This window comes from Anolis sagrei, chromosome 6 (genome assembly GCF_037176765.1).
Source record: "Anolis sagrei isolate rAnoSag1 chromosome 6, rAnoSag1.mat, whole genome shotgun sequence".
In the NCBI taxonomy this organism is placed as follows: domain Eukaryota; kingdom Metazoa; phylum Chordata; class Lepidosauria; order Squamata; family Dactyloidae; genus Anolis; species Anolis sagrei.
In genome coordinates, this window is record NC_090026.1 from 128,139,851 (window position 1) to 128,153,609 (window position 13,759).

General features: G+C 45.8%; 1 protein-coding gene across 1 annotated transcript in view; it reads right to left on the reverse strand.

Annotated features, from left to right (window-relative positions):
* Window positions 1–13,759, reverse strand: part of WNT3A (Wnt family member 3A) — a 111,372-nt gene that overhangs the window by 30,879 nt on the left and 66,734 nt on the right. The gene's annotated exons all lie outside the window — the stretch shown is intronic.

Genomic DNA, 13,759 nt, shown 5'->3' on the forward strand with positions numbered 1-13,759 from the left:
CCCATGATTCCATCGCATTGAGCCATGGCAGCAAAAGTGGTACCAAAATGCATTAATTCAAATGCTACAGAACTTTGGGAGTTGTCGTTTGGTGAGGGAGCAATGCTCTTTGGCAGAGAAGGCAGTGAAAGTGGTGCCAAACTGCATTAACTCAACCGTTTAGATGCAAACTTTGTAAAGCTCCCTTTATTCCATAGCATATTTACTCTCCCTCCCTCCAGGTTTTTGAGTGTTAGAATTGGTGCAGTTCGACACCACTTTCCATTGCATTGAGCTGTGGGTGCTGAAGTGGTTCCAAAGTGCATGGATTCTGCACCAATGCACTTCGGCACCACTTGAACTGCCGTGGCGCAATGCAATGACCCTGGCAGCAGTAGAAGCATAGTTGTGCATGCAGTAACACTGCATGTTTGGGTTGTACATTATGCATTGAGAGCAGTACAGTTTCACATTGTGCCATGGCACAATGGCACCATCTCGTTGACACATGTTGCATAATAATGCTCTTGTGCAGAGATTGGCTACTGTTGGCGCTGTGGATCTCTGCAAGGGGATGTTTATACGATGCTCAGGTGATGAGGATGTCTCCCATAGATGCAGGCAAAACGTCAGGAGAGAATGCTTCTAGAATATGGCCATACAGCCCGAAAAACCTACAACCCAGTGATTCCAGCCATAAAAGCCTTCGACAATACATATTTCAGTCTGTTGGAGGCAAGTGTGAATGTTGCAATTAATCACCTTGATTAGCACTGCAAGGACTGGCCGGTTCCTGCCTGGGGGAATCCTTTGTTAGGATGTGTTAGTTGGCTCTGATTGTTTCCAGTCCGGAATTCCCTGTTCTCAGAGTGTTATTCTTTATTTCCTATCCTAATTTTAGAGTTTTTTAATACTGGTAGCCAGATTTTGTTCATTTTCATGGTTTCCTCCTTTCTGTTGAAATTGTCCACATGCTTCTTGTGGATTTCAATATTAGCTGTGCATCAGCGTCCTGTGGTGGGACTGCCATGCTTTCGAAGAACTGGGTGAAAAGGTTATTTATTTATTTCTTCCATGTTAATCCTATCATTTAAAGAGGAAATCCATCCTCTTAGGTCTCTTTTCCAGGCCAGCTTCGTTCGTTCGTTCGGCACAGTTGTGGCCTCACAGCCCTTGGGGCCAGGCAGTTCACTCGGTTCGTCCTTGAGCGCAGACAAGTCTCGACAAAAACTTTGAAAGCGGGACCGCATGAACAGCAACCTGCGAGCAAGCAAGTTGCAGTAATTTCTTGAAGGTTGGTCTTGCATTCAAGTGGTGCATCAATGCATTTTGACAGCACTTCAACTACCATGGCTCAATGCGATGGAATGCTGGGAGTTGTAGTTTTACAAGATCATGACCCTTTTTCTGCCCAAAAGGTACTGGTGTCTCACCAAATTACAAAACCCAGGATTCCATATCATGGAGTTGTGGCAGTTAAAGTGCTGTCCAAATGCTTACTTACTTTACTTAGGCGATCTCTCATAGTCCAAGGATGATGGTCCTCCAAGTGTAGTGTCCTGGCGGTGGGTCCGTAGGTGACTGTGGAGCCCTATTCTTGATCTGCATCTTCTCCCACAATGAGGGCATTGGTTTTTCCTTAATGGTCTGGGATGGCTCCACCACCACTCCATGTCTTTCTATCACTCTTTGGCAAACTCTGGGGAATCTGTAGTCTTCAAGGCACACAGAACCAACCTTGGAGGTCACATTTCGCCCACCTCTTCCTTGCATCAGGGGTTGGTGGCCTGTCCCCAACTCTTCGTTTTGAGCATGGTTGTTGCACTCCAGGACAGGAAAAGCCCTCTGGCTGTAAACTTTACTTACTTAGGCGATCCCTCGTAGTCCGAGGATGATGGTCCTCCAAGTGTAGTGTCCTGGCGGTGGGTCCGTAGGTGACTCTGGAGCCCTATTCTTGACCTGCATCTTCTCCCGCAGTGAGGGCATTGGTTTCCAGGTGGAAGACGGTCCTGGTTGGGGTTGGCTTGATACGCCTTCCTCTTGGCAGGTTTCTCTCCTTCGCCCTCCATTCGTGCCTCTTCAAATTCTACAGCACTGCTGGTCACAGCTGACCTCCAACTGGAGTGCTCAAGGGTCAAGGCTTCCCAGTTCTCAGTGTCTATGCCGCAGTTTTTAAGGTTGGCTTTGAGCCCATCTTTGAATCTCTTTTCCTGTCCTCCAACATTCTGTTTTCTGTTCTTGAGTTCGGAGTAGAGCAACTGCTTTGGGAGACGGTGGCCGGGCATCCAGATAATGTGGCCGGTCCAGCGGAGTTGATGGCGGAGGACCATCGCTTCAATGCTGGTGGTCTTTGCTTCTTCCAGTATGCTGACATTTGTCTGCTTGTCTTCCCAAGAGATTTGCAGGATTTTCCAGAGGCAGCGCTGATGGAATTGTTCAAGGAGTTGCATGTGGCGTCTGTAGATAGTCCACGTCTCGCAGGCGTATAGCAGGGTTGGGAGGACAATAGCTTTATAAACAAGCACCTTGGTCTCCCTACGGATGTCCTGGTCCTTGAACACTCTCTGCTTCATTCGGAAAAATGCTGCACTCACAGAGATCAGGCAGTGTTGAATTTCAGTGTCCATGTTGACTTTGGTGGAGACGTGGCTTCCAAGGTGGCGGAAATGGTCAACATTTTCTAATGTTACACCATTAAGCTGCATCTCTGGCATTGGAGAGGGATTGGCCAAAACCAAGGTTACAACGACATCTGTTAAAGAACTCCAGTATGCTGATGACAACGCCATCTGTGCGCATTCAGAAGAAGACCTACAAGCCACACCTTTGCAAAAGCATACGAGAAGCTTGGCCTATCATTGAACATCGAGAAAACTAAAGTGCTCTTCCAGCAGTCACAAGTGAATCCCTCTCCAATGCCAGAAATAAAGCTTAATGGTGTAACATTAGAAAATATTGACCATTTCTGCTACCTTGGCAGCCACCTCTCCAGAAAAGTCAACATTGACACAGAAATACAACACCGCCTGAGTTCTGTAAGGGCAGCTTTTTTCTGAATGAAGCAGAGAATGTTTGAAGACATCCGTAGCGAGACCAAGGTGCTTGTTTCTAAAGCCATTGTCCTCCCAACCCTGCTCTATGCCTGTGAGACGTGGACTGTCTACAGACGTCACATGCAACTCCTGGAACGATTCCATCAGCGCTGCCTCCGGAAAATCCTGCAAATCTCTTGGGAAGACAAGCGGACAAACGTCAGCATGCTGGAAGAAGCAAAGACCACCATCATTGAAGCGATGGTCCTCTGCCATCAACTCCACTGGACTGGCCATGTTGTCTGGATGCCCGACCACCGTCTCCCAAAGCAGCTGCTCTATTCTAAACTCAAAAATGGAAAATAGAATGTTGGTGGGCAGGAAAAGAGATTGAAAGATGGGCTCAAAGCCAACCTTAAAAACTCTGGCATAGACATTGAGAACTGGGAAGCCCTGGCCCTTGAGCACTCCAGTTGGAGGTCAGCTGTGACCAGCAGTGCTGTAGAATTTGAAGAGGCACAAATGGAGGGAGAAAGAGAGAAACGTGCCAAGAGAAAGGCACGTCAAGCCAACCCCGACTGGGACTACCTTCCACCTGGAAACCAATGCCCTCACTGCGGGAGAAGATGCAGATCAAGAAAATATTGATCTGCATCCACAGTCACCTACGGACACACCAGTACACTATCCTACTCTGACAATGAGGGATTGCCTAAGTAAAACTATTCCAGTGTCTGACACTTCCAAGGGCTGTCCCGGACCTTTACACGTGGCAGACATTCAAGTCCTTGCCCTCGTCCGGACATGGGATGCAAGGCTACCAAAAAGCCACTTCTTCCTCTCGAAAGATGCTTGAGGTCGATGGTCCAGAGGATACGGCCTCTCCTTTCAACAAAGCGCCTAATCCCTTTGGGCACGACACTTTGACACTATTAGGGTTTGCAGCGACCCTAATCCAATCGGATTGATTAACTGGGGGAGAGACCCTATACGTTGACCCCCTTGCGTCCCCTTCTCTCTCGGCCCCAGCCAAACAGTAGGAGGGCCTGGGCCGCATTTGCACCACAAAGGCTGGAGAGGGAACCCGTCTCTTTGCGAGGGTGACTTCCAACTGCCTCCGCTCCCCAAAAGTTCATTAAAAGCTCCTTCCCCACAAAGACTCTGGGCCATTTCTCAGCCCGCTTGGCAGGTTTAGAGCTGAGGAAGGGGGGAAATGGAAAAGAATGGGCCCGGGAAGGGAGCCCAAGCCAAAAGAAGGGGTCTTGGTGGGCCATTGACTTGAGACTGCAAAGAGGGAGGGCTGCAGGGAAGGGGAACTTTTCTTCTGAGTTAATTATGTAGGTTTTCCCTCCAGGGATGGAGTCGCCAATAAAAGCTGGTTTAGGAACTCGTTGCATTAAGGAAAGAGAGGGAAAGACTCCACAACGTTTGGCATCATGTAAATGGGTGGACGAGGGGACTTAATGGAATAATGACTCTCTCTCTTTCTCTCTTTTGGACTTGAGAGTGTGGCTTAGTCATTGCAAGCTGCTTCAGATAGTATTCCTACAAGATACGAAGTATGCGTCGTCCATGCATAGAGATGTAGATGTGGATCAATTAAAATTATGGCCTCTCCAAATGAAATGACCCTTTGGTTCTTTAACCTGCTAGCGACACAGTGTTGTTCATTCGTTCAGTCATCTCCGACTCTTCGTGACGTCATGGACCAGCCCATGCCAGAGCTCCCTGTCAGCCATCACCACCCCCAGCTCCTTCAAGGTCAGTCCAGTCACTTCAAGGATGCCATCCATCCATCTTGCCCTTGGTCGGCCCCTCTTCCTTTTGCCTTCCACTTTCCCCAGCATCATTGTCTTCTCTAGGCTTTGCTGTCTCCTCATGATGTGGCCAAAGGACTTCCACTTTGTCTCTAGTCTCCTTCCCTCCAGTGAGCAGTCAGGCTTTCTTTCCTGGAGGATGAACTGGTTGGATCTCCTCGCAGTCCAAGGCACTCTCAGACCTTTCCTCCAACACCACAGCTCAAAAGCATCTCTCTTCCTTCGCTCAGCCTTCCCTAAGGTCCAGCTCTCACGTCCGTAAGTTACTACAAAGAATACCATGGCTTTGACTATGCAGATCTTTGTTGCCAGTGTGATGTCTCTACACACTAAATTATGAAAACTTCAGCTGGCCATTTAGAAACTGGCCTCTGACTCTAACATATTCTAAAACAACGTTTCTCAACCTGGGGGTTGGGACCCCTGGGGAGGTTGCGAGGGGGTGTCAGAAGGGTCAACAAAGACCATCAGAAAACACAGTATTTTCTGTTGGTCATGTGGGTTCTGTATGGGAAGTTTGGCCCAATTCTATCATTGGTGGGGTTCAGAATGCTCTTTGATTATAGGTGAACTACAAATCCCAGCAACTACAACTCCCAAATGTCAAGGTCTATGTCCCCCAAACTTTATTAGTGTTCATATATGGACGTATTAAGTATCCATGCCAAGATCCATTATTGTTTGAATCCAGAGTGCTAGATGAACTACAACTCCAAAACTCAAGATCAATGCACACCAAACCCTTCCAGTATTTTCTGTTGGTGAACTACAACTCCCAAATGATAAAATCATTTAAAGTTGTGTTAAACTTCCTTCAGTCTCCAGCATAATGTTCTCTACAAGTCTAAGGCCTGGATCTACACTGCCATATAATGAAACTGTATTATGTTTGGTCAGTGTAAACCAGGCATGGGCAAACTTGGACTCACTTTGCCAAGAAACCCCCAAGATAGGGTTGCTGTAAGTCACAAATACTTCAACAACAATAAATAAGCATAATTTCCAATGCTATTAAATGGATATATGGAGGCTGGTCTGGGGAAGAGGAGAGACATTATTGTATAGAGCAGTCATAGGCAAACTTGGGCCCTCCAGGTGTTTTGGACTTCAGCTCCCACAATTCCTAATAGCTGGTAGACTATTAGGAATTGTGGGAGTTGAAGTCCAAAACACCTGGAGCAGAGTGATTTCAAACTGCATTATATGCCTGTGTAGATCCAAGCAACGGTTGTATTATTTGGGAGGCAAGGAATACAATCAAAGGTTGGAGCTACACTTCGGATTTCAAACTGTATTATATGCCAGTGTCACTCCAACATATAACTGTATTTTTGGAAAAATATAGTCCATTCCCCTCCTGTCAGTAATTGCCCATAGAGGCCGATATCGGTGCAAAATTCACTTCATAAATCCATGACCAGCCTTTATAACTTTGCCCAGCCTGAAATTGCCAAGCTCATGTGAGTTAGGCTGAGTTGCTAAAAAGTAACTTCTACAGCAGGGAAAGGGCCTGAGGCTGTTAGAAATTGTGGGAGTTGAAGTTTGCCCATGCCTGTTCAACAGAATAGCCCTCCCTAGCATTGGATTCCAATGTTTTTCATCATTTTGTGCATGAAACACAAATGTGTACACTGACGTGTCGGAAAGCAAAGGTGTCACTATCTCAGCCATCCATGGAATGGATTATTTATTTATTTATTTATTTCTGGCATTTCTATCTCATCCTTCTCAACCCCCAAAGGGGGTCTCAGGATGGCTTACATTCAGCAACAATTCAATGCCATAAATACAAACAAACAACAATATAGCAATAGTTTAAAACAATAGATAAATCATTAGGTTTAAAACAGTTAACACATTTGTCAACACCATGAAGCCAGTCCAGTTCAATTCCATAATTTTGTCAAAACCATAAGCCATTCCAGTTCAGTTCCATAACCAAGTGCTGCTACGTCTGCTATCCAAAGGCCTGGTCTCAGTACCATGATTTCAGTTTTTTCCTTAAAGACAGGATGGAAGAAGCCAACCTGAACTCGCTGGGGAGTGAGTTCCACAGGCGGGGGGCCACAGCCAAGAAGGCCCTGTCACTCGTCCCCACCAGACGTATTTGCGAAGCTGGCAGAGCCAAGAGCAGAGTCTCCCCGAATGATCTTAAACTGCGGGGTGGGATGTAAAGGGAGATACGTTCTGACAAGTAAGCTGGGCCAGAGCGTATAGGGTTTTATAGGTCAAGACCAACACTTTGAATTGTGCTTGGAAGTGGACTGGCAGCCAGTGAAGTTGACATAACAGAGGGGTGGTATGCGCCAATGCACATTGCACATTTCTCATTTGCAGTGCAAAACATAATAATGAAAGAACAATACATTATAAAGAATCTTAAAACTCATCTTCCTGATGACAGAGTTCCAGTTTATCACAAGAGTGTTGGATTATGACTCTGGAGACCAAAGTTCGGATCCCTGCAAATCACTCTCTCTTGGCCACAGTGGAAAGCAATGGCAACCCTTCTCTGAATTGATCTTGCCATGGAAACCCTATGATTCAACCACTTTGCTCAGGCCTCCAGGAGCTGAGACAGTTGACTGTGATGCTCAGTTCAGCTCTGCAATATATATATATATATATATATATATATATATATATATATATATATATATATTTTAAATGGCTCTTTTGCCCGAGGGAGCCCTGAAGAATGTGTCTGAGATGTGGATTCGCTCCCTGTTTCGGCCCCTTTCCCTGCCTCCTCCGTTGCTGCAGGTGAAGCAGAGCTGAAAGGGTGGCTGGATTCGCCCTCGAGGCACAACATTCTTCGCTTATGAAATAGCAGCCCCCTCTGAAACCCAGTCTCTGTCTCTCCATTTTATTTGGAAGAGGGGGTGGATGGTCTTCGGGGCCCCAAAATGAAGAGAAATGTCCATTCCCAGTACAGTAGAAGGGTGGATGGGGTGAAATTTTGGACTGGACTTTGATTTTAAGGGCTAGATCTCATTGCTTATAGGAAATACGATCTTATGCCGAGCATCCTGTATCCAGAGTGTTCAAAATCCAAAATACTCCAAAATTGAAAATAATCCACATGCAAGGCTGAGATAGGGACACCTTTGCTTTCGGATGCGGCAGTGTATACACGACAGAAGTACGTGTGAAAAAGATCTTGGAGTCCTCATGGACAACAAGTTAAACATGAGCCAACAATGTCATGTGGCAGCAAAAAAGCCAATGGGATTGTGGCCTGCATCAATAGGAGTCTAGTACCTAGATCCAGGGAAGTCATGCTATCTCTCTATCCTGCCTTGATCAGACCACACCTGGAATCACAGTGTGTCCAGTTCTGGGCACCACAATTGAAGGGAGATGTTGACAAGCTGGAAGGTGTCCAAAGGAGGGTGACTAAAATGATGAAGGATCTGGAGAACAAGCCCTATGAGGAATGGCTTAAAGAGCTGGGCATGTTTAGCCTGCAGAAGAGAAGGCTGAAAGGAGACATAATGAAGGCCATGTATAAAGATGTGAGGGCAAGTCACAGGGAGAAGGGAGCAGGCTTGTTCTCTGCTGCTCTGGAGACTAGGATGCAATGGAACAATGGCTTCAAACTACAGGAAAGGAGATTCCACCTGAACACGAGGAAGAACTTCTTAACTGTGAGAGTTGTTCAGCAGTGGAACTCTCTGCCCCGGATTGTGCTGGAGGCTCCTTCTTTGGAGGCTTATAAACAGAGGTTGGATGGCCATCTGTTGGGGCTGCTTTGAATGTGAAATTCCTGCTTCTTGGTAGAATGGGGTTGGACTGGATGGCCAACAAGGTCTCTTCCAACTCTAGGATTCTATGATTTGTGTATTGTCGAAGGCTTTCATGGCTGGAATCACTCAGTTCTTGTGGGTTTTTTCGGGCTATATGGCCATGTTCTAGAGGCATTTCTCTCAAGAGAAATGCCTCTAGAACATGGCCATATAGCCCGAAAAAACCCACAAGAACTCTATGATTTGTGTTTCATGCACAAAATGATCAAAAACATTGCATAATTTCGGACTATGTTTAAAGGAAGCATACAGATTTCGATTTGGGTTCTGAGACATCTCATTATATACAAATTCAGGTATTCCTTCCAAGATCCAAAACAAACCCCAAAACCAAAACACTTCTGATCCCAAGCACTTCAGATAAGAGATACTCAATCTGCAGTTTGTTTTGTGCTGGAAGTTGTAATATGAGGAGGCACAGTCCCTCTTGGGCAGATAAAACTGAAGACCTTATAAAACTACAGCTCCCAGGATCCCATAGCATTGAGCCAGGGCAGTTCAAGTGGTGCCAAACTGCATTCATTCTGCAGCATAGGAAGTGCTGTGTAGTCTTGATCCAGGCCTAGGTCCTGAACCCTGATTTGGGAAGAGCATCCAGCACCTCGGAGAGTTCCTTTAGAGTTTGAACTAAAATGAAATGAGAACACAGAAATGCTGAACCACACCAACAACCACCATGTCAGACTACACAGAGAAGCCATTGAAATCCACAAGCATGTGGACAATTTCAACAGAAAGGAAGAGACCATGAAAATGAACAAACTCTGGCTACCAGTATTAAAAAACTCTAAAATTACAACAGCAAAACAGCAGAGAGGAAACAACCAGGCACATCTTAACACCTCTCAACAAAAGATTTTCTCAGGCTCAGCCAGGCCTTCAAATGCTAATGAAGGTGGTCAGTTGAAACACTCACACCTAGCTCCAGCAGAGAAGAGCTCTTTGCCCCACCCCAGCCATTCCACAGATATATAAACCCATTGTCCTAATTCCAACAGACCTCACTACCTCTGAGGATGCTTGCGATAGATGCAGGCGAAACGTCAGGAGAAATGCCTCTAGAACATGGGCCTATAGCCTGAAAAAACCCACAAGAACCTAAAATGAAATGGGTTCACTGCCACACTGACATAAAGGCCATCCAGTCCAATGGATGACCTTTATGGATGGCCATCCAGTCCAATATCTGGCATACAGATATACACAACTCAAAATGGGCATCCAGCCTCTGCTTCAAAACCTTCAGAGAAGGAGACTCCACTAAACTTCCAGGGAACAGATTCCAGTGTATGACAACACCAAACTCCGGCAAGTTCTTCCTAATGTTTAGGTGGGATCTCTTTCCTTGAAATTTGACTCCATTTCTCCTTGTCCTAGGATTTGAACCCTGCTCTCCAGAGCCTTAACCCAACACCCAAATCACTGTGACAACATTCATAAGATTGGGGAATAAGAATGGCAAATAACAAATGGAGAGGAAACACCCGGTTTAGCCTCTTTACTTCCACACAAGGGAAGAGTCCCCCGCTCTTCCTATGAAATGGCTTGTTAGTGCAACCTCTGGCACCCTTTTCCAAGGGTGAACACCGAAGGTCAAGCGTGCAAATAGCCCAAGGACGGGCTCCCCTTCTTTGCATTCTGGAGGTCACCTTGCACTTCTAACCGGAGGTCAATTGGTGTTTGCGCTGGCATTAGGGCCAGCTAATCTTTGCAGACCCTTCGGTCCTCTGGGGAGGAGTGGGGAGGGCTCCCAAGTGTTGTGATAATTACATCCTCAAAGGCTTATGTCTAGACCAGGGAAAAAGCCAAGCCGGCTGGAAGGTGAAGGGCATTGCATTCAGCCATCTTTTCCTGGACTGCAGCTTTTGACCTCAATGGAGGTCATTGTTGGAGTTCAGCCTGTGATTGTGTTTCAGGATCAGGGTGCATTGGATGTGGGAAGTGAAGCTAATGGGAGTTGTAATATGAGGAGGCACAACTACCAGGATCCCATAGCATTGAGCCAGGGCGAATGGGAGTTGTAATATGAGGATACTAATGCAGAGAAGGACCAGGAGACCCCTGTGCAAAGTGTAGTTTCCCATGAGAATGCCCCTGAAGGGTGTGGGGATGATAGTGTACTCTCTGAATTGTTACCAGAGAGTTATCAGGATTTGGAGCTTGAAAACAACTGGGTACCTGGCCCAGCTGCAAAACTTAATGAGAAAATAGATAGGAGGCAGGAGTTTAGGAGATTTGCAGTTTCTCAAGTTGTGCCTCACAGGGAAAAAAAAGGAGATTAGTCAAAACAGGCAGACCGAACAGTGGCTTCGGCGGTCTGCCAGAATCCGACAGAAAAAGATAAGGGAATCTCAATTGAAGCAAAACCAATTTCTGAGTGCTGGGGATAGCTTAACGAGGGGATAAAAGTTCCAAGTATGGGAAATATAGTCAGATGAAGCACCATTTAAAATCAAATGTAGTTCTCATCCTTGTTTCACGAAAGCCTTGCTGGGAAGATTCTTGTTTAAGTATTTCTTGTTTCATGGTTTGGATTCTTGGATTGTATGAATGCCTGCTCATGCCTTGGATTAATGTTTTCTGAATTATATTAGAGAAGTGTGGACTTTGTTTTTATGGACTTAGCTGAACCTTTTCTTGGACTAATTTTGCTCCTGCTTATTTTCTTACCTAATTGGATTTACCTATTTCTTTAAAGGGCTTTTTTACTTTGCTGTTTTTTAAATCATCTTCAATATAAGGACTGTTTTCCAATCAATGGTGTGGTGTTTACAATCAGAGGGCTTTTCCTGTCCTGGAGTGCAACAGTCATGCTCAAAAGAAAGAGCTGGGGACAGGCCACCAAACCCCGATGCAAGGAAGAGGTGGGTGAAATGTGACCTCCAAGGTTGGTTCTGTGGGCCTTGAAGACTAGAGAGTCCCCAGAGCTTACCAAAGGGTGATAGTAAGTCATGGAGTGGCGATAGGGCCATCCCAGACCATTAAGGAAAAGCCAAATGGGCAGTATCTCCAAACTCTTGTGTGGTTTCTATTTTTGACATTGTTGTTCCTGGTAGCCTTTATGGCCTTGTGTGACTCTTGAGGCTCGCCACTAGATCCATAATACTTGCTCATCTTAACCACCATGGCTCAATACTACTGAATCCAGGGAGCTGTAGTTTGGCAAGGTCTTAAGCCGCATCTGCCAAAGAGTGCCGATGTCTCTACCAAACTACAACTTCCAAGATGCCAACGGCTACAGCTACCCAATCCTGGGAGCTGTAGTTTGGCAAGGTCTTAAGCCACACCTGCCAAAGAGTCCTGATGTCTCCACCAAACTACAAGTCTCAAGATGCGAAGGCAAGTCCTGCTCTCTGAGTGTAGCACCACTTTAATTGACAACAGCTCAATGCTACAGAATCCTGGGAGTTGTAGTTTGGCAAGGTCTTAAGCCGCATCTGCCAAAGAGTGCTGATGTCTCCATCAAACTACAACTCCCAAGATGTGAGAGCAAGTCCTGCTCTCTGAGGGTACATCTACAGTGTAGCACCACTTTAATTGCTCAATGCTACCAAATCCTGGGAGCTGTAGTTTGGCAAGGTCTTTAATTGCTCAATGCTACCAAATCCTGGGAGCTGTAGTTTGGCAAGGTCTTAAGCCACATCTGCCAAAGAGTGCTGGTGTCTCCACCAAACTACAACTCCCAAGATGTGAGGGCAAGTCCTGCTCTCTGAGGGTACATCTACAGTGTAGCATTAATGCAGTTTGACACCACTTTAATTGCCAATGGCTCAGTGCTACAGAATCCTGGCAAGGTCTTAAGCCGCATCTGCCAAAGAGTGCTGATGTCTCCATCAAACTACAACTCCCAAGATGTGAGAGCAAGTCCTGCTCTCTGAGGGTACATCTACAGTGTAGCACCACTTTAATTGCTCAATGCTACCAAATCCTGGGAGCTGTAGTTTGGCAAGGTCTTTAATTGCTCAATGCTACCAAATCCTGGGAGCTGTAGTTTGGCAAGGTCTTAAGCCACATCTGCCAAAGAGTGCTGGTGTCGCCACCAAACTACAACTCCCAAGATGTGAGGGCAAGTCCTGCTCTCTGAGGGTACATCTACAGCGTAGCATTAATGCAGTTTGACACCACTTTAATTGCCAATGGCTCAGTGCTACAGAATCCTGGGAGTTGTAGTTTGGCAAGGTCTTAAGCCACACCTGCCAAAGAGTGCTGGTGTCGTCACCAAACTACAACTCCAAAGATGCGAAGTAAAGTCCTGTTCCCTGAGGGTACATCTACAGTGTAGCATTAATGCAGTTTGACACCACTTTAATTGCTAATGCCTCAATGCTACAGAATCCTGGGAGTTGTAGTTTGGCAAGGTCTTAAGCCACACCTGCCAAAGAGTGCTGGTGTCTCCACCAAATTACAACTCCCAAGATGTGAAGGCAAGTCCTACTCTCTGAGGGTACATCCACAGCGTAGCATTAATGCAGTAGAGTCCTGGGAGTTGTAGTTTTGCAAGGTATTGAGCTTCCTCTGCCACAAAGAGGCTGGTGGCTCACCAAACAACAATCCCAGGATTCAGTAAGGTAATGCTGTGGCAAAACACTTCTAAATAAACCTTGCCAGGAAAAGAAAAACACGATAGGCTTGAAAACAACTTGGAAGTGTCAATTACCTTGTTAACGCTGGCCTTTGATGGAAACCTTTGTAGCTGGGTGTTGCTGCTATTCCTAACCATTTTGTGATGGACTAGGGTTAGAAAAGTAATTGTTGCTGATGGTATTTTTTTGTATTTTCGCTTCCTTCTACTCTCAGGATGATATTCTGGACTCCCAAACCTCTGCAGTCTTATTGCAACTTGGACATCTAAATAATACTTCATGCATCCATGGGATTGGCTTATCAACAGTGAAAGCTCATACTATCATTCCATTTGTGACTCTACTGAAAATTCTTCTCCTGCAAAATGTAATTTAATTCTCACCATGGTGTAATATTTACAATGGCTAGGACCAAACCCACCTCTCATGGAAGAGTTAATTAAATGCAACCCATTTAACCTATTCCAGGCATTATCCCATTGAAGACACTTTACCAGACTTCCTTGACTCAAAGAGATATATAGTTTTCCTACCATTCAAGC